The 22174-nt window shown below is 39.0% G+C and overlaps 1 long non-coding RNA gene across 1 annotated transcript in view; it reads right to left on the reverse strand.

The window, feature by feature from the left end:
• The window catches only part of LOC113254996 (uncharacterized), a 268574-nt gene that overhangs the window by 97105 nt on the left and 149295 nt on the right, over window positions 1–22174 (reverse strand). Inside the window, exon 4 of the long non-coding RNA XR_008957588.1 lies at window positions 8596–8952. This is a non-coding gene — a long non-coding RNA (uncharacterized LOC113254996). The remainder of the gene's footprint in view (window positions 1–8595; window positions 8953–22174) is intronic.

A 22174-nucleotide genomic window follows, 5' to 3' on the forward strand; every position in this document is an offset into this window, starting at 1 on the left:
CAGCACTTTGCTTCTCCTAGATCATCTGTCAAGAGGACAGAAGTCATACCCACTCGAGAAGAGTGCACTTCACCAGTCAGCAACTCCAGCCCACTGACTATAGGTTTGAAGAGGAAAACAAATATTAATCATCAGCAACTAAAGGCGGTCTTTTTGTCCATAAGAAAGCAATAAATACTGTGCTCCACTGATCTCTGGTCCAGTTAGAAGAGCTTTCCTAGAATGAAGTAATAACATTTGATAGGAGACAATTCTCCCGAAAGTTTGCTTTAAATGGTAAAAAAAATATGCTCAAAATAGTGAACATTCATCTGTAACATTTTCTGTTCACTTAATTTAAAGGGTTTATATGGTATTTTAAGATTATGAGTTCTATCATATTTCTACGGTAACAAATACTTGCTTTTATTTACTCTACATTTATGATTTTCAAGTAGCCCTACAGGTCCTGTGCATAATTTCTTCTGGATGCAATTCCTGCACTTCAGGAAGCATTGAATACTGCTAATTCCCTAATCTCTTCTGATTCTATCAATTAGAGGTTCTAAATTTGAATGCTTTCGGGGACTACGCAAAAACATAAACATGCAAAGTAACAATTTAAAGTGGTGAGAAACTGAACAGAAGAGTTCGTGTCTTTGTTTCCATTCTACACGGCTTTTGAAAACATGTAGAATTCTAACAGAAGTGTGAGTTTCCATAAGCCATTAGCTAAAATCCGAAGGAAAGGGGGAGAGAAATTACAATAGTCTTCTAAAAAGGAAGAACCTGTTTCTTTAATGTAGGGCCCCGTCCACTGTAGCGTCGAATCCCCAGTGAGGTGGTGTGACTCAGGCCACAGTGCTCTCCGTAAGGACGAAGCTCAGGTGGTCTCAGCAGTTCAGGGCTCTTCTTATCTCAGTACCATGACTCCTGTTCTAGCTTTGACCAATGATGACCAAACCTTGTTTTCAAACCACCTACAGTTCTCTTCCTACACTTTATTTTGCCTGAGACAACCCCTTCATTCATTATCTTTAGCTAAGAGACTATCCTAAACTTCTATCACTAAAAAAGAAATCACTGATATATATAGGTGGACGAGCCCAAGAAAAGTAATCCGTGTCATAAAAAAAATGGACACAGTCAGAATGTTTCTGACATTCTCCAATCTGAAACTCCACTAATCTGCAAGAGGAAAAAAAAAAAAATCAGTATCACAGAAGAAATTGTCGAGTACTTTTTCCTTTGTTTTGAATAGATGTTTCCCTAAATACTCGACGAATCTCTCAGAGAAAAACAACATCTCAGAGAAATTCTCTGGAGCACAAGCCACAAGCCTTGGACCAAAATAATCATTCCACCAAGAAAGAACAAGAGATTTTAAAACCTAGTTTTAAAACCTAGTTCAGAATGAAAAGAAAAGGAGAGAGCAATTTGAGACTTGAAGGCAGTCAGCTCAACGAGACTGAACTTCTTCCCTGAGGCCCTGCCTAGTGATGGATTTTAGGGGTTTCCAACAGGCCCTGCTCTTTTCATAGCCGTATTTGCTACACAAGTTTCTATGACACCCTGCTCAAATTCACAAGTTTCACATAGTTGATAATCAAGACCAATAGCCAGTAAGCTTGAAAAAGAGAAAGAAAGGCAGAATGAGGTGATACCTGATGGGAAAATAGAAAATGACTGTAAGAAGTGACTCTGTTAGCTCAACTTTCCCATTTACAGAAACAGAACCCAAGCCTTTGGTAGCAAAAAAGCTCAAAGCAAGACTAATGTGAGTAGAACCTTAGCTTACGTTTTTTGTTTAACTTCGTACCCAGTTCATTTCTAATACACAACACTGTATTGGTTAAGACAAAAAAAAAAAAAAAGATCTATCGAAGTATTATCAATACATATAGAAGAACAAATTAAACAGATGTGCATTTTTTAAAATAACAAAACATGCACTTCTGAAACCACCATGAAGGTAAAGAACAGGAAGACCACTGCCAGTCCCTTGGGAACCCCCGCATGCCCTTCCAGATTGCACTGAAAACCTTCTCTCTAAAGGAAACTACTCTCTTAGGTGGTAACTGTTCACTTACTTTGCTTTATACTTTTATTGCTTAAATATGTATTCCCAAACAATGTATTTTTAGTTTTGTTCACTTAATGTAATCACATCATTACATGTGAATTTTTATGTCTGATATTCTTCAGTCAATATATACTTGCGAGATTCAGCTAGGCTGATGGGTAGAGCTGTAGTTTGTTCACTCTATCACTGTGTAATATTCCACTATATGAATGTATCAGGTTTCATTAATCCATTCAACTGTTCAAAGACAACTAGATGTATCCAGTGTGGAGCTATTATCAAAAATACTGTTATGAACATCCCATTCTTACATGTGCAACAGTTTCTTTAGGGTACATACCCGTACAGAGTAAAATTTCTGTGTTATAGAGTGCGCACACAGTCTACGTAGAATGCTTTTGGCAGGAAAAAAATGTAACTAACTTAAAATGGCTTATACAATGAGATCAGTTACATAATAAATCAAAACAAGGAAAACCCAGTATTGTTTGTTTCAGTGGCTCAACAAGGTCATCAGGGATCTGGGAAATTCCCATCTTTTGCTCTGCCATCCTCAGTGTCTCCCACTTTGTTCTCAGGCTAGACCCCTCAGAGTCACAAAACAGCTACAAAGCTCCAGACATCATGCCCAGTCACAACCACATCCAGAGGAAGAAGAGGCTGTGTTTCTGTCCCAGGTGTAAGAAAACCTTTCCCTGAAGCCCCCAGCAAACTCTACCTAACTCAATCCCTGGAAAGGGAATAACACTTGCCTTAAGGCCGATCAAGATATTGAAGATATCCCTCACAGGGAGGACCCCACACAGGGAGCCTTTGCCAGCTGGGGCTCTCTCCAGATTCTCTGGGAATTTCTCGGGACTTTCCCTCAGGGGACTGACTCTAGTACTCCTTGGGGAACAGACGACCTCAGGCCCAGGTTATTCCTCAGTGAGGATCCAAGTCCCCAGGGGGTACCTCCTGGACCTCCCTTGCTCGAAAGGGTGAGGGATTTCCCCTCTTGGCCTTCAGAGGGACCTTTCCCTCCCTCTCCTTTCAGCCCTTCAGCAGTCTAACCCTAGTACTCCTCAGACAACTGAAGGTCTCTGGCCACGTCGGCTAACTGGTGTGCTCTGAAGGTTGAGAGTGAACGGATCAGACTGTCCACACCTCCAAGGGAGAAGGACTCCTCTCCTCTCCTCCTCCATCGCCCTGAGGCCTCCTTTCCCAACATATGGCACAACTGGCAGCGGCAGCTCATCCAGGGTGGATCTGCACACGTTACAGACTCGGTCGGGACCCTCTCCTGATGCTGGCTGACTCTCCTTGGCCTTGCTTCTGAGCTTCCCTTTTATCCTTTATTCCCGAAGATCCAGCTACCATCCTGCTCTACAGCAAAATACATTACAGTCTGAGTGAATCCAACAATTCTATATACAAATGATGGTTCAACAAGGATTCCAGCCCATACCATCAGAGAATACCCTCCCCAAGCCCCATGGACCTGGCCACCAGCAAATTCCACCAAATGGCCTACCAGCACACTGATATAATACCATGCTCTGATCTGTAACTGCACAAAACCCCAGACGGACTGACAAGTTTAGGTAGGGACAGCGCACCCCTCTGTCCAGCATGAAGCAGCTACTGAAGATGGGACCTCCACCCAAATGCCAAACACCTGTCATTTTCCATCTGTCAGGGAGGAATGTAAAGGCCACTTTTAGGTAACAGTCTTGAACGATGGAAACCTGAGTAAGATAAAAGGGCCCACAGCTACCACTGGGCTGAATGCGAACAGGTTCATTAGGTGACCCACCTCAAAACATCCATAGGCCCTAGCTGACCAATGGGCTATTTACAACCCAGCACAGGTACCAAAAAAAGAAAATTCCATACCTCCCATACCTCCCTACTTACCTCCTTAACTACAGCCCCCACCACTGCCTCCTGCCTTTGCTGTCCTGCCCACTGCTGTCTTGCAGAGTATTCAGTAAAATTCTATCTCCTTAAAAAAAAAAAAAAAAAAAAAAGTCTCTAACATCAACAAATATCCTGGCAGTATTCACTATCTCGTAAGTGCATGGTGTGTTTAAAAAATTTGAATTGAAGGGCACCTAGGTGGCTTGGTTGATTGTCTGACTCTTGATCTTGGCTCAGTTCTTGATCTCAGGGTCATGAGTTTAAGCCCTGCATTGGGCTCTACACTAAGCACGGAGCCTACAATCAATCAATCAATCAATCAAGTTTATTTGAATTGAGATCCAAGTAAGTCCCAAACATTGCCATTGGTTGATAAGTCTCCTAAGCATGACCAGGTACTCTTGGGGAAAAAAAAAAAAATCAGGATTCTGTAAATGAGGAGGATGGGCAGTTGAGGAAATGGGAGTGCAGTCTGGAGTTCCCAAACTAATAGGCCCCAACCAGGTTGTGGACGGTCTTTCCAAAATACCCACTGATGATGGTCAGTGGCCACACCTGGAAATACTGTAGTGGCGAAGTCAGGTTACTATCTAGCAGAACTTTGTCCCTCAGAGAGCAAAAAGTATTAAAGATTTCAATCTCTTGGGAAAAGCTTACAACAAAAAAATGAGTATCATTGAAAACTGAATAATATAGAGGATGGAATTTATGGTAATTCCACTACAGAGGGAATTTGTTTTTAAGAAATCAGCATGAGCAAGAGATTAATAAAGATGGCAAAAGACCAGACAATTATAGCTCTATGGCAAATACCTATTGATTAAAATAAAAACATATAAAAGAAAATGGCTTGAACTCACATCTTTGTAATCAATTTTGTTTTTAATCTACACTTAGTTTTTAAAATTAGGTTATAAATACTTGAAATGATTGGTATAGAATTTGAAGTTGTGATTCTTTTTTTTTTAATGTGGAGTTAACCCACTAAAAGAAGTGATATAGTGCTAATAAGATTGTTTGGTGTTGTTTAATACCTCTTCCACATCTGAAAATGATTTGTAGTAACAAAATAAAATAGATTTGATAAGATTGGAAAAATGTCAAAGCAACATAAAAAGGCAAAATTCAAGAAATGAGAGGAGGAGGAAAGGAGAATAATTAAGCCGAAAATATGGGCTAAAGGAAGGAATTAAACAGAAAATGAGGGCAAGAAAAGCCTTATAACTGCAATAAAGTAAATCCTACTTTAGTTCACAAGACATTTACTATTTTTAAATAATAAAACTTTAAAATATGTGCTGTCCTCTTTCTCCATTTTTTACAGCCTTCCTCCCCACCAATCAGAGGTGGTAGTTCAATGAGCTGGGGGGAAAAATGGTGACTATCAGCAGTTTCTCCAGGGGCTGGACTTGGCAGCGTGATGGAGCCAAATGAAGGGTCTAAGGCAGTGGCTCTCCTCTCAGGGGATTTTGTCCCCCACTCCAGGGGACATTTGGGAATACCTGCAGACTTTGTTTGTAGCAACTTGGGGGAGAGTACTATGGTCTCCTGGGGGGAGAGGCTGAGGCTGCTGCTAAACATGCTACAATGCACAGGACAACCCTCCACAATAAAGAATGACCCAGCCCCAAAGGCCAAGAGGCCCAGGTTAAGAACCCCTGACCTGGCGGATGGGGACGGAGAACAACGCTGAGGCACCAGTCCATCATGCACCGTTAACATACGCAGGATGACTTCTCCACCTTTGTCCAAGAGATGTTTTCTCTACAACTCTTTGCTGTCATCACCTATGCCACAGTCAACATGCACACTTTAACAGCTCACTGCTAGTTTACTGCAGGCTCCCAACTGATCTGACTCACTTTGGTTCATGGGCACACAGCTGTCCCATTCATTGTTTGTCCTGACATTGTAATTCATTCCCTCTCACCTTAAGAACTGCAGTGGCTTCTGTTTTGTCTTTGATGTCAAAGCTAAAGTCCTCATCCTGACACCAGACTCGCTAGCCATCAATGGCTAATTCATCCCTTTTGTAATTTTACCTTAAACCCCCATAGCTCCTTTACTTCAGCCAAGACATCAAGAGATCATCCTCCCTCTTATCTCCTTCACCTGTTTCAGCCTGCCGCACATTGACTCCTGCTGCTTGGGTAAAAGATAATCTGAAAAAACAGATTGCTTTTTAATTGCCTCCACTGTGGGTAAGTGGGACAATAGCAAAATCTACTACAAAATTCATGAACTGAAAAGAACTTAAAATCCTCCTTCTAGTATATCTTCATAGCAAACTATGTCAGGAAATTGTTTTCAACATTAAAGGCCAAAACAAACAAACAAAAAAACATTTTTCAGGCAAAAAAATTTCAATTAATCATAATTTTTCCATTTTCCAAAAGGTCTAATTAGCCGAGATTTTCATTCATGAAAATCTTGGTTTGGACTCAAGGAAAATTAGGGAGATATCATTCACATCTTCTTTAAAATCTGGGTTTTTTAATCTTAAAAATAAGACTTCAGGGGAAATTTTTTCTTAACATTTTGAACCCTACTGGCACCCACACACAACAAAGATTAAAACAAAATATGAAAATTGAATTTATACTTTTCCAGTTAGGTGTATTGCATAAGAGACTAACTCCCTGGTTTCACATAATGCTAAGTCAGTAACATTTCTAGTACAGAGATTAGAAATGTTTGGCCTAAGTAAAAGAAACATGGGCACTATTTAAAATATTTAAGAAGTTCTTATACAGAAAGAGGAATAGATAAGCTTTCAAAGTTGCTCACAGAGAGAGAAGAACAAATAAGAACAGGAGGTAGGAGTAAGATTTTGGCTCAAAACAAAGAAGAAGTCCTACAGCCTCTCTTTGAAGGAGCTTCAGCAATGTCTCCAGACCAGTTAGGAAAATATTCAAGATCATCACTGCAGTTAGGAAGATGTGCTCTGACCAAAACCCAATGGCCTTGGCATTAGAATCCTCTCTTTGATGTATTACGCACATGCTAGCCCTATTACTACACATCCTGTTTCTCGGACCTCAGGATGCCAGCTTTTCTAGGCACCTGGGCAGCCACCATCCCTACATGTCACATTTAGATGTAATGATGTTGCTCCTTTGCTCACCTGCGGGAGTCCTCTATTGTCCGCAAAACAGCCATCACCCCTTATCATGATTTTTCAAGGCCCTTCACAATCATCTCACCATCTCACCACCATCAACCTAGTGCCCCAACCCAGTAGATAAGACTTTGATGTAAAATAGGCTGGATTTATTTGCTTATTGTTGGGTTTTTTTAAATAAAGGACTGACTTGGGGAAGTGTTATTGATTCAGTGCGTCCAGGTAGTATAAAGGAACTAAACAGAGTCTCCCATAAGATCTTTGCACTCAAGTTAGAGAGATGTGAACCAGATACTAGGATATTTAGGAGAATCTGCAACTAGGAGAGTGAAGAGTGACCGTCAGGTATGATTCCTGGGTGACTGTCAGCCTAAAAAGAGATGTCCGGTGATGGAGCACGGAATGTCGTCTATGCAACAACATGGGTAAAAATATCAAATTCATGGTCATCACATGTGCAGATCATGATGCTGAGAGGAAAATAAGTACAGTGAAGGGCAGTAACAGATGAAAAGCTAGGAGCCCAGAACACTGGATGGTACAAAAAAGGATGAAATTCAACCAAAATTCAAAAAACAAATTGCAAAAGGACGAGACAAAGAGACAGTGATATCCCAGAACCATTTGTGGAAAAGGCATAAATATTTTATTCAATTGCAAGCTTAATATAAGTCAACATGTGACTCTCCCTCCAAAAAAGAAACTAATAGGACCTTGAGTTGTATTAATAGACACACAGCAGCTATAATAAAGGAGATAAATGTTCCTCCGTCCTCTACAACCTAAACGGCAAAAAAATGGGGATATTTAGCCTGAAGAAAGAAGGTAGATTGATTGTTCTCTTTAAATATTTAAAAAGGTGTCATGTAGAAGCAGCTCTCAAAAGTTCAACATACAAGGGGTAAAATACATGAGGAGATCAATTCGGATTCGTCTTCCTTACAGTGAAAACTGCATGGGAGAAAGTAAAGTCTCCATTACTAGCCTGGGACAGTTTTATACAGGCTGTAGGTCTGATTCTGGAGAGCTGACCAGAATGTTAGTGTTTTGAACTCAGATTCTACAATTTGCAGTACGCCAGACGGCTGGGGGGGCACTGGGTAAAGCTGTGATAATGGCGGCCTTAGTGAAGGAGAGTTGCTCCATCCTCAAGAATTACAAGCAAAACTCTGGCGGTCTCTGAACAAAGTTTTATTAGAGATGAATTGCACCTCCATACTCATTTGGTACAGACCTAGTAATAGAATTAAAGGGAAGTTCTCTTTCCATGTTACGCTTTATAAAAGCTTTAAAATGTTTCCTCTTCCTAAAGCTGCTCTGCAGGACCTTTTTTCCCAGTTATATAAAATGCACATTTGTTAGACATTTTCCAAGAGTAATTTTTCAACGTAATAAGTAAAAGGCTAACAGTAAATTGTAAAATAAATCCGGTCCTTAAAACTAAAATTTGTGGCCCTAATTTTTTTTTTGAATGTATTTTGTGCACCCAAGACATCGAATAGAATAAACTTACCTGCCCACACAGATGGGGCTCCTCTTCTTACATCGATGTCAAAACGATGGCTTCAGTCTGAGTGTTTTCACTCCACACCAGGGACAGACATTTGGTCAATGTTCCTTCCGGCTCTACCTGCTCTGGCTTTGCATCAAAAGTCCATGGACACACTTTTTCTCTCCGACTGCTAGGGACTTCCAGGCTCTGGTCTGCATTTATTTCCCACTCTCAGCGTGTTATCATGCATTTCTTCAAGGCAGTGGGTGTATCTAGAAGTCTTGCTGGCCGGAGCTCCTCCAGTTCCGTTTGCCTGCCTTTCCTTCCTCCGGAAGTCGTAGGTCTCACATTTACAGTGCATCAGAACCACCTGGGCAGCTGGTGAAAAACATGGATTCCACGATCTCAGCCACAGGTGTTCTGATTTAATAGCTTCCTCGAGAGGACAACACTATTTCTAACAAACCCCTCCTCCCAGAAAGGACTTCTTCTAACCAATTTCTTTACATAGATGGTTAACAGATCACACTTTGAGAAACTATCTCAAAAGGATTCTAAATTGGAGAAATGTACAATGTGGCATTTTTCTCATCAGACCTGAAAAATATTTGTTGATGATCTACCTCTTTACGATAATGATTGGTTAAGTTAAAAGAGGCGTCCCTCATTCAGGAAGAGATGGCAGTATATATGGTTTCATAAAAACCTGCTGTTCAAACGGTGATCTGTGTGGAGCTAGTTAGAAATGCCCCACCCCACAGCTGCTGAACCAGAACCTGCCCTCTAACAAGACAGCCAGGTGATTTCTATGAACACTAAGATTTGAGAAGCAACTGTACATAAAAAAAGGTGACGAGCAATATGGATCATCCTATGAGGATGAGATTTGGCTTCAAATAACCCAAAATAATAGTAGCTTAAATAAGAAAGCTAATTTCTGTCATACACAAAAGTCCAGATGTAGATAGCTATGGCAGACACTGTAAGTTCTTTCCGTGAGGTCCTCAGGGCCCAGGCTCCTTCTAGACCAGGCTGTCGTGTTTTGTTGTACTGCACAACTCTGAGATGAGGCCCTTCACATGATCAAGACAGACTGTGAATTCATTATGGCAGTTTTTCTGCATCTGGTAATAAAGGATTTACAGAATGGGTGCTTTTCTTCCAAAACACAAAAACTTGCCCTGTGGGCAGATGGCAAAACAGAATTGAACTTGATGTTCTACCATCCCTTTGTCCTTCTGCTAAGTTAGATTTCCAGACATCATATTCATTTTTCAGGCAGAATCCTGGAAGAAGGTGCAAAAAGTATAACCCGGCTATCTAGTGCTGCTAAATTTACCTGGTGCTGCTAGAGTCTCAGCAAACATCCCATTGATGAGGCTGAGTTCCAAAAACACAATCAGCCATAAGGGGGCTGGGAGATGTAGTTTCCCTGGACAGGCTCAGGCCCAGCTCAAACGTCTATTACGGTGAAGAATGGGAAAATAGGCATGGGGGGACAACCAGGGATCATATATTTGGATACAAAGCCATGTATTTCTGAGATTTCTACGGCAAAATTGTCTACTCTTTCAGAACGTGTTCCACTAAAATAATTGGTTCTAGTTCAAAGTTGAGCCTCTCCAAACTACCCCATTTGATACAGCAACAGCTAAGCATGTCTCAGTGTTCTTTCCTTTGTTGTGGAGGGGTGGGGTAAGAAAATGGTCGGGAGGGAAGCTAGAGAGAAGAGCAGAAAGCCAGGTACCAGAACCAAGGTATAAAGGAGACAATGTTGAAAAGAAAGCAGAAGCCATCATCAAAAAGAGACTAGCAACAAGGAGACCTAATACTGATTCTAAGTGAGTCAGGCTACAGCTTCATCAATCCCTGTGTCCAAGGCAAAGACTGTCCTAAAGCCAAGACAGGTTGAGTGTGCTCATGGAGGGGTCACAACATAAGGGAACAGGGCTGGCTAAAAAACTGTGGGACCCGATGCAAAATAAAAATGCAGGGTCCCTTGTTCAAGAAGAAGGGGAAAGTGCAGTTAAAGGTACTAAAAATATAAAGCTCTTTCCTTTAAAAAAATACCTTATTACTACTTACAAAATGTAATAGGAATAATAGCAATACATGAGTAAAAACATAAATTTACAAATTATGAAAAATATTTTGGTGCTTAGTTGTATAATACAATAAATAGTATTTTATTACTTTTAGTGTATCCAGAGCCAATGGTTCTTGCAGAAAATCTTTTTTAAAAGATTTAATTCCCCATAAAAATCAGTGTCATGCATCTGAATTTAATTATAAATGTAAATTAGTATAATGGCATTAAAGTATTTGCTCTATCATTTTCTGAAATGGAGGTGGCACCTCCAAAACCAAAAATGGTGTCATAAATTTGTAACTAATTCAAAACACCTACTAATACATTGTATTGTTGTATTTTCTTTTTTTTTCCGTTTTTTTTTTAAGTTTTTATTTTAATTCCAGTTAGTTAACATGCAGTGTTACATTAGTTTCAGGTGTACAATATAGTGATTCAACAATTCCATACATCACCCAGTGCTCAACACTACAAGTGCACTTCTTAATCCCCATCAGTTTGCTCTTTGTAATTAAGAGTCTGTTTTGTGGTTTGTCTTTCTCTCTCTCTCTTTCTCTTTGCTTGTTCTTTTGTTTCTTAAATTCCACATACGAGTGAAATCATATTTGTCTTTCTCTGACTGACCTATTTCACTTAGGATTTTACTCTCTGGCTCCATCTATGTCATTGCAAAAGGCAAGATTTCATTTTTTATGGCTGAATAATATTCAATTGTATATACATATCACATCTTCTTTTCTCCCTCTTTTGTTTTTTCAAGTAGGCTCCACACCAAGCAATGGAGCCCAACTCGGAACTTGAACTCACAACCCTGAGATCAAGACCCAAGCTGACATCAAGAGTCGGATGCTCAACTGACTGAGCCACCCAGGCGCCCCAATATAATACATCTTCTTTATACATTCATCAATCAATGGATACTTGGGCTACTTCCATATCTTGGCTATTGTAAATAATGATGTTATAAACATTGGGAGTTATGTATCCCTCTGAATTAGTATTTTTGTATTCTTTGGGCAAATACCCAGTAGCGCAATTGCTGGATTATAGGGTAGTTCTATTTTTAACTTTTTGAGGAAACTCCATACTGGCTTACACAATGGCTACACCAGTTTCCATTTCCACCAACAGTGCATGAGTGTTCCTTTTTCTCCACATGCTCACCATCACCTGTTGTTCTTCTGTTGTTGATTTTAGCCATTCTAACAGATATGAGATGATATCTCATTGTAGTTTTGATTTACATTTCCCTGATGGTGAGTGATGTTGAGCATCTTTTCATGTGTCTGTTGGCCATTTGCATGTCTTCTTTGGAGAAATGTCTGTTCATGTCTTCTGCCCATTTTTTCACTGGATTATTTAGTTATTGGATGTTGAGTTTTATAAGTTCTTCATGTATTTTGGATACTAACCCTTTATCAGATATGTCATTTGCAATTATCTTCTCCCATTCTGTAGGGTGCCTTTTGTTTTGCTGATTGCTTCCTTTTCTGTGCAGAAGCTTTTTATTTTTCCCCCTTTTTCAATTTAAATTCAATTAATTAACATAGAATGTATTATTACTTTCAGAGGTAGAGTTCAGTGATTCATCAGTCTCATATAACACCCAGTGTTCATTACATCAAGTGCCCTCCTTAATGGCCATCACCCAGTTACCCCACCCCTTTCAGCAACCCTCGGGTTGTTTCCTATGATTAACAGTCTCTTATGGTTTGTCTCCCTTTCTGATTTCTTCTTGTTTTATTTTTCCCTCCCTTCCCCTATGATTCTGTTTTGTTTCTTAAATTCCACATAAGAATGAGATCGTATGATAATTGTCTTTCTCTGATTGACTTATTTCACTTAGTATAATACCCTCTAGTTCCAACCACATCATTGCAAATGGCAAGATTTCATTTTTTTGATAGCCAAGTAGTATTCCATTGTGTATAATACCATATCTTCTTTATCCATCCATCTGTTGATGGACACCTGGGCTCTTTCCATAGTTTGGCTATTGTGGACATTGTTGCTGTAAACATTGGGACGCAGGTGCCCCTTTGGATCACTACATTTGTATCCTTTGGGGTAAATCCCTAGTAATGCAATTGCTGGGTCATAGGGTAGCTCTATTTTCAACTTTTTGAGGAACCTCCATACTGTTTTTCAGAGTGGCTGCACCAGCTTGCATTCCAACTAACAGTGTAAGAGGGTTCCCCTTTCTCTGCATCTTTGCCAACATCTGTTATTTCCCGACTTGTTAATTTTAGCTATTCTGACTGGTGTGAGGTGATATCTCATTGTGGTTTTGATCTGTATTTCCCTGATGCCAAATGAGGTTGAGCATTTTTTCATGTGTCTGTTGGCCATTTGGATGTCTTCCTTGGAGAAATGTGTCTGTTCATGTCTTCTGTCTGTTTCTTGATTGGATTATTTTTTCTTTTGGGGGTGAGTTTGATAAGCTTTTTTTTTATATAGATTTTGGATACTAGCCCTTTATCTGATAAGACATTTGCAAATATCTTCTCCCATTCTATTGGTTGTCTTTTGGTTTTGTCCACTGTTTCCTTTGCTGTGCAAAAGCTTTTTATCTTGATCAAGTCCCAATAGTTCATTTTTGTCTTTGTTTACCTTGCCTTTGGAGACAGTCTAGCAAGAAGTTGCTGCAGCTGAAGTCGTAGAAGTTGCTGACTGTGTTCTCCTCCAGGGTTTTGATGGATTCCTGTCTCACATTTAGGTCTTTCATCCATTTTGAGTCTATTTTTGTGTATGGTGTAAGAAAATGGTCTAGCCCCAAGTGGGGCTCAGTTAAGCATCTGCCTTTGATTCAGGTCATGATTCCAGGGTCCTGGGATCAAGCCCCACATCAGGCTCCCTGCTCAGTGGGAAGCCTACTTCTCCCTCTCTCTCTGCCTGCCATTCCCCCCTGCTTGTGTGCGCATGCTCTCTCTCTATGTCAGTTAAATAAATAAAATCATAAAAAAAAAAGAAAGAAAATGATTGAGTTTCATTCTTCTGCATGTGGTTGTCTGATTTCCCAACACCATTTGTTGAAGAGACTGTCTCTTTTCCATTGGATATTCTTTCCTGCTTTATCGAAGATTAGTTGACCATAGAGTTGAGGGTCGATTTCTGGGTTCTCTATTCTGTTCCATTGACCTATATGTCTGTTTTTGTGTCAGAACCATACTGTCTTGATGATTACAGCTTTATAATATAGCTTGAAGTCAAGATTTGTGATGCCACCAGCTTTGGTTTACTTCTCTGGTTCCATACAAATTTTAGGATTATTTGTTCCAGTTCTGTGAAAAAAGTTGATGGTATTTTGACAGGGATTGCATTGAATGTACACAATGCTCTAGGTGGCATAGACATTTTATTTTTTCTTCCAATCCATTAGCATGGACCGTTTTTCCACTTCTTTGTGTCTTCCTCAATGTTTTTCATGAGTGTTCTATAGTTTTCTGAATACAGATCCTTTCCTCTTTCATTAGGTTTATTCCCAGGCATTTTATGGGTTTTGGTGCAACTGTAAATGGAACTGACTCCTTAATTTCTCTTTCTTCTGTCTCATTGTTAGTATATAGAAATGCAACTGATTTTGGATTTTGGGGTGAAGTCTTTTGGGTTTTCCACATAGAATATCATGCCATCTGCAAAGAGTGAGAGTTTGACTTCTTTGCTGATTCAGAGGCCTTTTATTTCTTTTTGTTGTCTGATTGCTGAGGCTAGGACCTCTAGTACTATGTCGAACAACAGTGGTGACAGTGGACATCCCTGTCATGTTCCTGACCTTAGGAGAAAAGCTCTCAGCTTTTCCCCATTGAGAATGATATTTGCTATGGGCTCTTTGTATATGGTTTTTATGATATTGAGGTATGTTCCCTGTATCCCAACACTGATGAGTTTTAATCAAGAAAGGATGCTATACTTTGTTAAATGCTTTTTCTGCATCTATTGAGAGGATCATATGGTTCTTGTCCTTTCTTTCATAAATGTAGTGTATCACATTGATTGATTTGCAGATGTTGAACCATCTGTGCAGCCCAGGAATAAATCCCACTTGGTCGTGGTGAATAATCCTTTTAAAGTACTGTAGTATCTTGAGAATTTTTGCATCCCTGTTCATCAGGGATATTGGTTTATAATTCTGTTTGGTAGGATCTTTGTCTGGTTTTGGGATCAAGGTAATGCTGGTCTCATAGAAAGAGTTTGGAAGTTTTCCTTCCATTTCTGTTTTCTTGAAACAGCTGCAGAAGAATAGGTATGAATTCTTTAAATGTTTGGTAGAATTCCCCTGGGAAGTCATCTGGCCCTGGACTCTTGTTTTTTGGGAGATTTTTGATTACTGTTTCAATTTCCTTGCTGCTTATGGGTCTCTTCAGATTTTCTATTTCTTCCTGGTTTAGTTTTGGTAGTTTATAGGTTTTTAGGAATACATCCATTTCTTACAGATTGCTTAATTTGTTGGCATATAGTTGCTCATAATATGTTCTTATAATTGTTTGTACTTCTTCAGTGTTGGTTGTGATCTCTTCTCTTTCATTCATGATTTTATTTATTTGGATCCTTTCTCTGTTCTTTTTGATAAGTCTCATCAGGGGTTTATCAATCTTATCAATTCTTTCAAAGACTAGCTCCTAGTTTCATTGATCTGTTCTACTGTTCTTTTGGCGTCTATTTCATCGATTTCTGCTCTAATGTTTATTAATTCTCTTCTCCTGCTGGGTATAGTCTTTATTTGCTGTTCTTTCTCCAGCTCCTTTAAGTGTAAGGTTAGGTTATGTATTTGAGACCTTTCTTGGTTTTTTTGAGAAAGCCTTCTATTACTATATACTTACCTCTTAGGACGGCCTTTTCTGCATCCCCAAGGTTTTGAACAGTTGTATTTTCATTTTCATTTGTTTCCATGAATTTTTTAATTCTTTTATTTCCCAGTTGACCCATTCATTCTTTAGTAGGATGTTCTTTAACCTCCATGTATTCGAATTCTTTCCAAATTTCCTCTTGTGATTGCATTCCAGTTTCAAAGCATTGTGGTCTGAAAATATGCAGGGAATGATCCCAATCTTTTGGTATTGATTGAGACCTGATTTGTGACCCAGTATTGATCTATTCTGGAGAATGTGTATTCTGTTGCTTTAGGATGGAATGCTCTGAATATATCTAAGAAGTCCATCTGGTCCAGTGTGTCATTCAAAGCCCTTGTTTCCTTGCTGATCTTCTGCTTAGATGATCTGTCCATTGCAGTGAGTGTTAAATTCCCCTGCTATTATTGTATTATTATCGATGTGTTTCTTTAATTTTGTTCTTAATTGGTTTATACAATTGTCCCTTTTTCTCTCTTCTTCTGGGACTCCTAAAATATGAATATTTTATTCCATTTGATGGAGTCTGAGTTCCCTGCTCTGGTGCCTGGGAACTCTGCCGCAGTTAGGCACCCCCCCCCCTTGCTCTTTCTGTGACCCTGAGGATCCTGAGACCACGCTGTCCCACTCAGGATTCTGCCCTGTTTCATCACCTGAGTGCCTTTCAGACAGGGATGTCCTTCACCTGAGCAGATTTCTAAAAGTTCTGATTTTGTGCTCTGCTATTTTATCACTTTCTGGTGCTGGCTGATGGAGGTTCCCTCTCCCCTCGGTTTATCTTCCCATGTATCACCTCAGATTCACTTCTCTGAACCTCCTACCTTGCAAAAGTGGTCACTTTTCTATTTGTAGGGTTGCAGCTATTCTTTTCTTAGATCTCCAATTGAGTTCACAGGTTTGATTTGATAGATACCTAGTGGAATTCATGGGACCAGATGAAATGATTTGATAGATAACTAGTGGAATTCATGGGACCAGATGAAACAGGTTTCCTACTCCTCTGCCATCTTGGAAAGCCCTTGCCAGAAGATTTTATTTTGATGTAATCCCAATATTTTATTTTTGCTCTTGTTTCCCTTGCCTCAGGAGACAGATCTAGCAAAAAGTTGCTATGATCAATGTCAAAGAGGTTACTGCCTGTGCTCTCTTCTAGGATTTTCATGATTTCAGGTCTCACATTTAGTTCTTTAATTCACTTTGAGTTTATTTTTGTGTAAGAAAGTAGTCCAGTTTCATTCTTTGCATGTTGTCCACTTTTCCGAACACCATTTGTTGAAGAGACTGTCCTTTTCCCACTGTATATTCTTTTCTTTGTTAAAGATTAATTGACCATATAGTTGTGGGTTTATTCCTGGGGTTTTTAATCTGTTCTGTTGATCTATGTGTCTATTTTCATGCCAGTACCATACCATTATGTTTATTATACCTTTGCAATATAATTTGAAGTCCAGAATTATTATGCCTCCAATTTTGTTTTTCTTTATCAAGATTACTTTGGCTATTCAAGGTCTTTTGTTGTTCCATACAAATTTTGGGATTCTTTGTTCTAGTACTGTGGAAAATGTTGTTTCGTATTTTGATAGGAATTGCATTAAATGTGTAGATTGCTTTGGGTAGTATAGACATTTTAACAATATTTGTTCTTTGAATCCATGAGCGTGAAATGTCTTTCCATGTCTTTGTGTCATCTTCAATTTCTTTCATCCATGTTTTATAATTTTCAGACTATAGGTCCTTCACCTCTTTGGTTAGATTTATTCCTAGATATCTTATTATTTTTGGTGCAATTGAAAATGGGATTGTTTTCCTAATTTGTCTTTCTGCTGCTTCATTATTGGTATATAGAAATGCAACAGATTTCTGTACATTGATTTTGTATCCTGCAACTCTACTGAATTTGTGTATCACTTCTAGGAGTTTTTTGGTGGAGTCTTTCAGGTTTTCTGTATAAAGTGTCATGTCATCAGCAAATAATGAAACTTTTCCTTGTTCCTTACTGATTTGGATGCCTCTTATTTCTGTTTGTTGTCTTATTGCTGTGGCTAGGACTTCAAGTACTATGTCAAATAACAGTAGTGAGAGTTGGCATCCTTGTCTTGTTCCTGACTTTAGGGGGAAAACATTCAGTTTTTCCCCTTTGAGGATGATGTTAGCTGTGGGTTTTTCATATATGGCTTTTATTATGTTGAGGGATGTTCCCTCTCGACCTACTTTGTCGACAGTATTTATCATGAATCAATGTTGTACTTTGTCACACATTTTTTCTGCATCTATTGAAATGATCATATGGTCCATATCCTTTTACTTATTGATGTGATAGATCATGTTGATTGAATCTTAAATATTGAACCACTCTTGCAACCCAGGAATGAATCCCCCTTGACCACAATGAATGATTTTTTTTTAATGTATTTTTGGATTTGGTTTGATAGTATTTTTTATAAATTTTTTATTTATTTTTTAAATAATCTCTATACCCAATGTGGGGCTCACGCTTACAATCCCGAGATCAAGAGCCACACACTCCACTGACTGAGCCGGCCAGGTGCCCCTTGGTATGCCAGTATTTTATTGGGGATTTTTGCGACTATTTTCAACAGGGATGTTGGCCTATAGTTCTTTTTTTTTTTTTTTTTTTTTTTTTAGTGGTGTCTTTATCTGGTTTTGGTATCAGGGTAATGCTGGTCTCATAGAAAGAATCTGGGAGATTTCCTTTCTTTTCTAAATTTTGGAATAGTTTGAAAAGAATAGGTTATTAACTCTTCTTTAAATGCTTGGTAGAGTTCACCTGTGAAGCCATCTGGTCCTGGACTTTTGTTTGCTGGGAGTTTTTTGATTACTGATTCAATTTCTTTGCTGGTTATCAGTCTGTTCAAGTTTCCTATTTCTTCCTGTTTCAGTTTTGGTAGTTTCTAAGAATTTATCAATTTCTTCCAGGCTGTCCAATTTGTTGGCATATAGTTTTTCATAACATTCTAACTGTTGGTATTTCTGTGGTGTTGGTTGTTATTTCTCTTCTATCATTTTTGATTTTATTTATTTGAGTCCTTTCTCTTTTTTTCTTGGTAAGTCTGGCTAGAGGTTTATCAATTTTATTGATTTTTTTCAAAGAACCAGTTCCTGGTTTCATTGATCTGTTCTATTATTTTTTAGTTTCTATATCATTTATTTCTGCTCTAATCTTAATTATTTCCTTCCATCTGCTGGCTTTAGGTTTTGTTTGTTGTTCTTTTTCTAGCTTCTTTTGGTGTAAGGTTAGGTTGTTTATTTGTGATTTTTCTGGCTTCTTGAGGTAGGCCTGTATTGCTATACACTTCCGTCTTGGAACTGCTTTTGCTGCCTCCCAGAGGTTTTGGACCATGGTGTTTTCATTTGTTTCCATGTACTTTTTAATTTCTTTTTTGATCTCCTGGTTGATCCATTCATTGTTTAGCAGCATATTATTTAACCTCCATGTATTTGTGGTCTTCCCAAATTTTTTTCTTGTGGTTGACTCCTCGTTTCATAATGTTGTGGTCAGAAAAGATGCATGGTTTGACTTTGATCTTCTTGAATTTGTTGAAGCTTGTTTTATGGGCTAATATGTGATCTATTCTGGAGAATGTTCTGTGTGCACTTGAAACGAATGTGTATTCTCCTGTTTTAGGATATAATGTTCTGAATGTATTGGTTAAATCCATCTGTTCCAATGTATCATTCAAAATCATTGTTTCCTTGATGATTTTCTGTTTAGATGATCTGTCCATTGATGTAAGTGGGGTGTTAAAGTCTTCTATTTTTATTGTATTATCATCAATTAGTTCACTTATGTTTGTTATTCACTGTTTTATGTATTTGGGTGCTCCTATTTTGGGTGCATAAATATTTACAATTGTTATATCTTCTTGTTAGATTGTCCCCTTTATTATTATATAGTGTCCTTCTTTGTCTCTTTTACAGTCTTTGTTTTAAAATCTAGTTTGTCTTATATAAGTATTGGTACCTTGGCTTTCTTTTAACATCCATTTGTATGGTAAATGCTTCTCCATCCCTTCACTTTCAATTTGCATGTATCTTTAGGTCTGAAATGAGACTCTTGTAGGTAGCATATAAATAGGCCTTGGTTTTTTTATTTGTTCTGTCTCCCTATGTCTTTTGATTGGAGCATTTAGTCCATTTAAACTCAAAGTAATTATTTTTAGATATGTATTCACTGTCATTTTATTACTTGCTGTATAGCTGTTTCTGAAGATTTTCTCAGATCCTTTCTTATCTTTCTGTCTTTCACAGTTTGCTGATTTTCTTTAGTGACATATTTGGATTTCTTTCTCTTTATTCTTTGCATGTTTATTAGTGGTTTTTGATATAGGGTTACCATTAGATTTGTATATAACACCTTCTGCATATAGCAGTCTATCTTAAGTTGATGGTCATTTAAGTTTGAACCCATTCTTTTCTTCTGTCTTCCCCATGTTTAAGGTATATGTTACTGTATTTTACATCTTTGTTTTGTTGTGAGTTCCTTGACTAAGTTTTTACAGAAATATTCATTTTTACTGCTTATTGCATTTCCTACCTTTATACTCTCACATTTGGTCTCTCCACTCAAAGAGTTCCCTTTAATATTTCTTGCAGGGCTGGTTTAGTGGTCATGAACTTCTTTAGTGTTTTGTTTTGTTTTTTTTTTGTCTGGGGAACTCTTTATCTTTTTTTTCTACTCTGAGTGACAGCCTTGCTGGATAGAGTATTCTTGGCTGCAGATTTTTCCTATTCAGCACTTTCACTATATCATGCCTCTCCTTTCTGGCTTGGAAAGTTTTTATTGAAAAGTCTCTTGCTAGTTTTATGGGTTTTCCCTTGTAAGTTACTGACTTCTTTTGTCTTGCTGCTTTTAAAATTTTTTCTTTATCATTATACTTTGCCACTTTATCACTATATATTTGCATAAATACAATATGTCTTGGTGTGGGTCTGCTTTTGTTCATTTTGAAGGGAGTTCTCCCTACTTCCTGGATCTGGACATCTGTTTCCTTCCCCAGATTAGGGAAGTTTTCCACTATTATTTCTTCAAATTTTCTGTCCCTTTTCCTCTCTTCTCTGGGACTCCTAAAATATGAATATTATTACATTTGATGGAGTCTGAGTTCCCTAAGTCTATTCTCATTTTGCATAATTTTTCTTTCTCTCTTTTGTTCAGCTTGATTACTTTTCATTACTCTCTTCTAGGTCGCTAATTTATTCCTCGGCTTCTTCCATCCTGTTGTTGATTCCATCAAGCATGTTTCTCATGTCATTTATTGAGCCCTTCTTCTCTGCTATGTTATTCCTTATCTCTGCGTTAAGGGTCTCATTCATGTCTTCCACTTCCTTATGGTCATTGCTTTAAATTCTCTATCAGGCATGTTACTTATATCTGTTTCACTTAGATCTCTGGCTGTGGCCTTGTCCTGTTGTTTCATTTGGGATACATTTCTCTGTCTTCTCATTTTATTTTCCTCTCTGTGTCTTTGTGTGTTAAGAAAGTCGACCATGCCTTCTACTCTTGAAAGCAGTGACTTTATGAAGAAGAGGTCCTGGAGTGCCCTGCAGTGCATGTCCCCTGTTCAACAGAACTTGGCACTTCAGGAGAGTATCCTATGTTTGTTGCTTATGCCCTTCTGTTGTGTCTGGGTCACTTTTCCTTTCAGTGCAGTCATCTGCACTGACACACTGCCTGTTGTGAGCTGTGCTTGCTCTCTGTAGTGTTAGTGGGACCCATGCAGGCCAGCTCTGAGAGGGTGTGACTGCTGGGGAACTTGGGAGCAGGGCAGCAGTGCTGGCAAAGTTTGTACTGGATCACTCGTCCTATGCTGGATCACCTGAGATGCTACAGTGCTAGGGTGGCTGGGGGAGCACCACTGGGCATGGTATACAGTGGCAGCTGTGCAGTTGGCTAACAGTGCAGTTTTGTGTGCTAATAAAATTTGCCCTGAGCCCAGGACAGAGGCTAGCAGGCTTGGAGTGGGTGAGACCTTAGGAGAACTTGTGGGCCTGGCACACAGCTAGCTTATTAGGTACCAACTGTCCATGTAGCCCTGCTTCCCAGGTGGTTCTGTGTTTATGCTGGGGGGCGAGGGAGGAAAATGGTGCCTGCCAGCTCCTTTATTTTCATAGAAGTGCCCCACCATGCTCTAAAATCCATATGAACAGATCTGTCTCCCATTTTCCCCCAGCATTGTATAAACTGCTGTTTTTATGTTACCTCTCTGTGCAGGCTGCTGTCTCTTTAAGGGTGGGGACCCAGCTATTACTTGCTCCCAGCTCACACAGTGCTGAGTCAGCTGACTTTTAAAGCTCCAGGTTCCAAGTCCCACTGGTTTTACAAACTCATAGAATTCAGTTCCTCTGGCTTTTAAAGACAAACATTATGGGGATTAGTCTTCTTCATGTGAGCTCCCTGGTGCAAGGACCCATTTTTCTGCCCTTTCTGTCACAGCTCTCTCCCTTCTGCAGGCAGCTCCCTCTGCCTCTCTGTCCTTCCTAAGCTTTCAGATGTAGCTTCTTCATATTTAGTTGTGGAGTTTGTTCTGGTCTTCTGATCACTCTCCAGTTTATTGACTTGGATGTGGATGGTATCTTGTTGTAAACTAGGGACAGAGAGAGTTCAGGGTCCTCCTACACAGCCATCATCCCCCAGACTCCTCTA

This window comes from Ursus arctos, unplaced genomic scaffold (genome assembly GCF_023065955.2).
Source record: "Ursus arctos isolate Adak ecotype North America unplaced genomic scaffold, UrsArc2.0 scaffold_5, whole genome shotgun sequence".
Lineage (NCBI taxonomy): Eukaryota > Metazoa > Chordata > Mammalia > Carnivora > Ursidae > Ursus > Ursus arctos.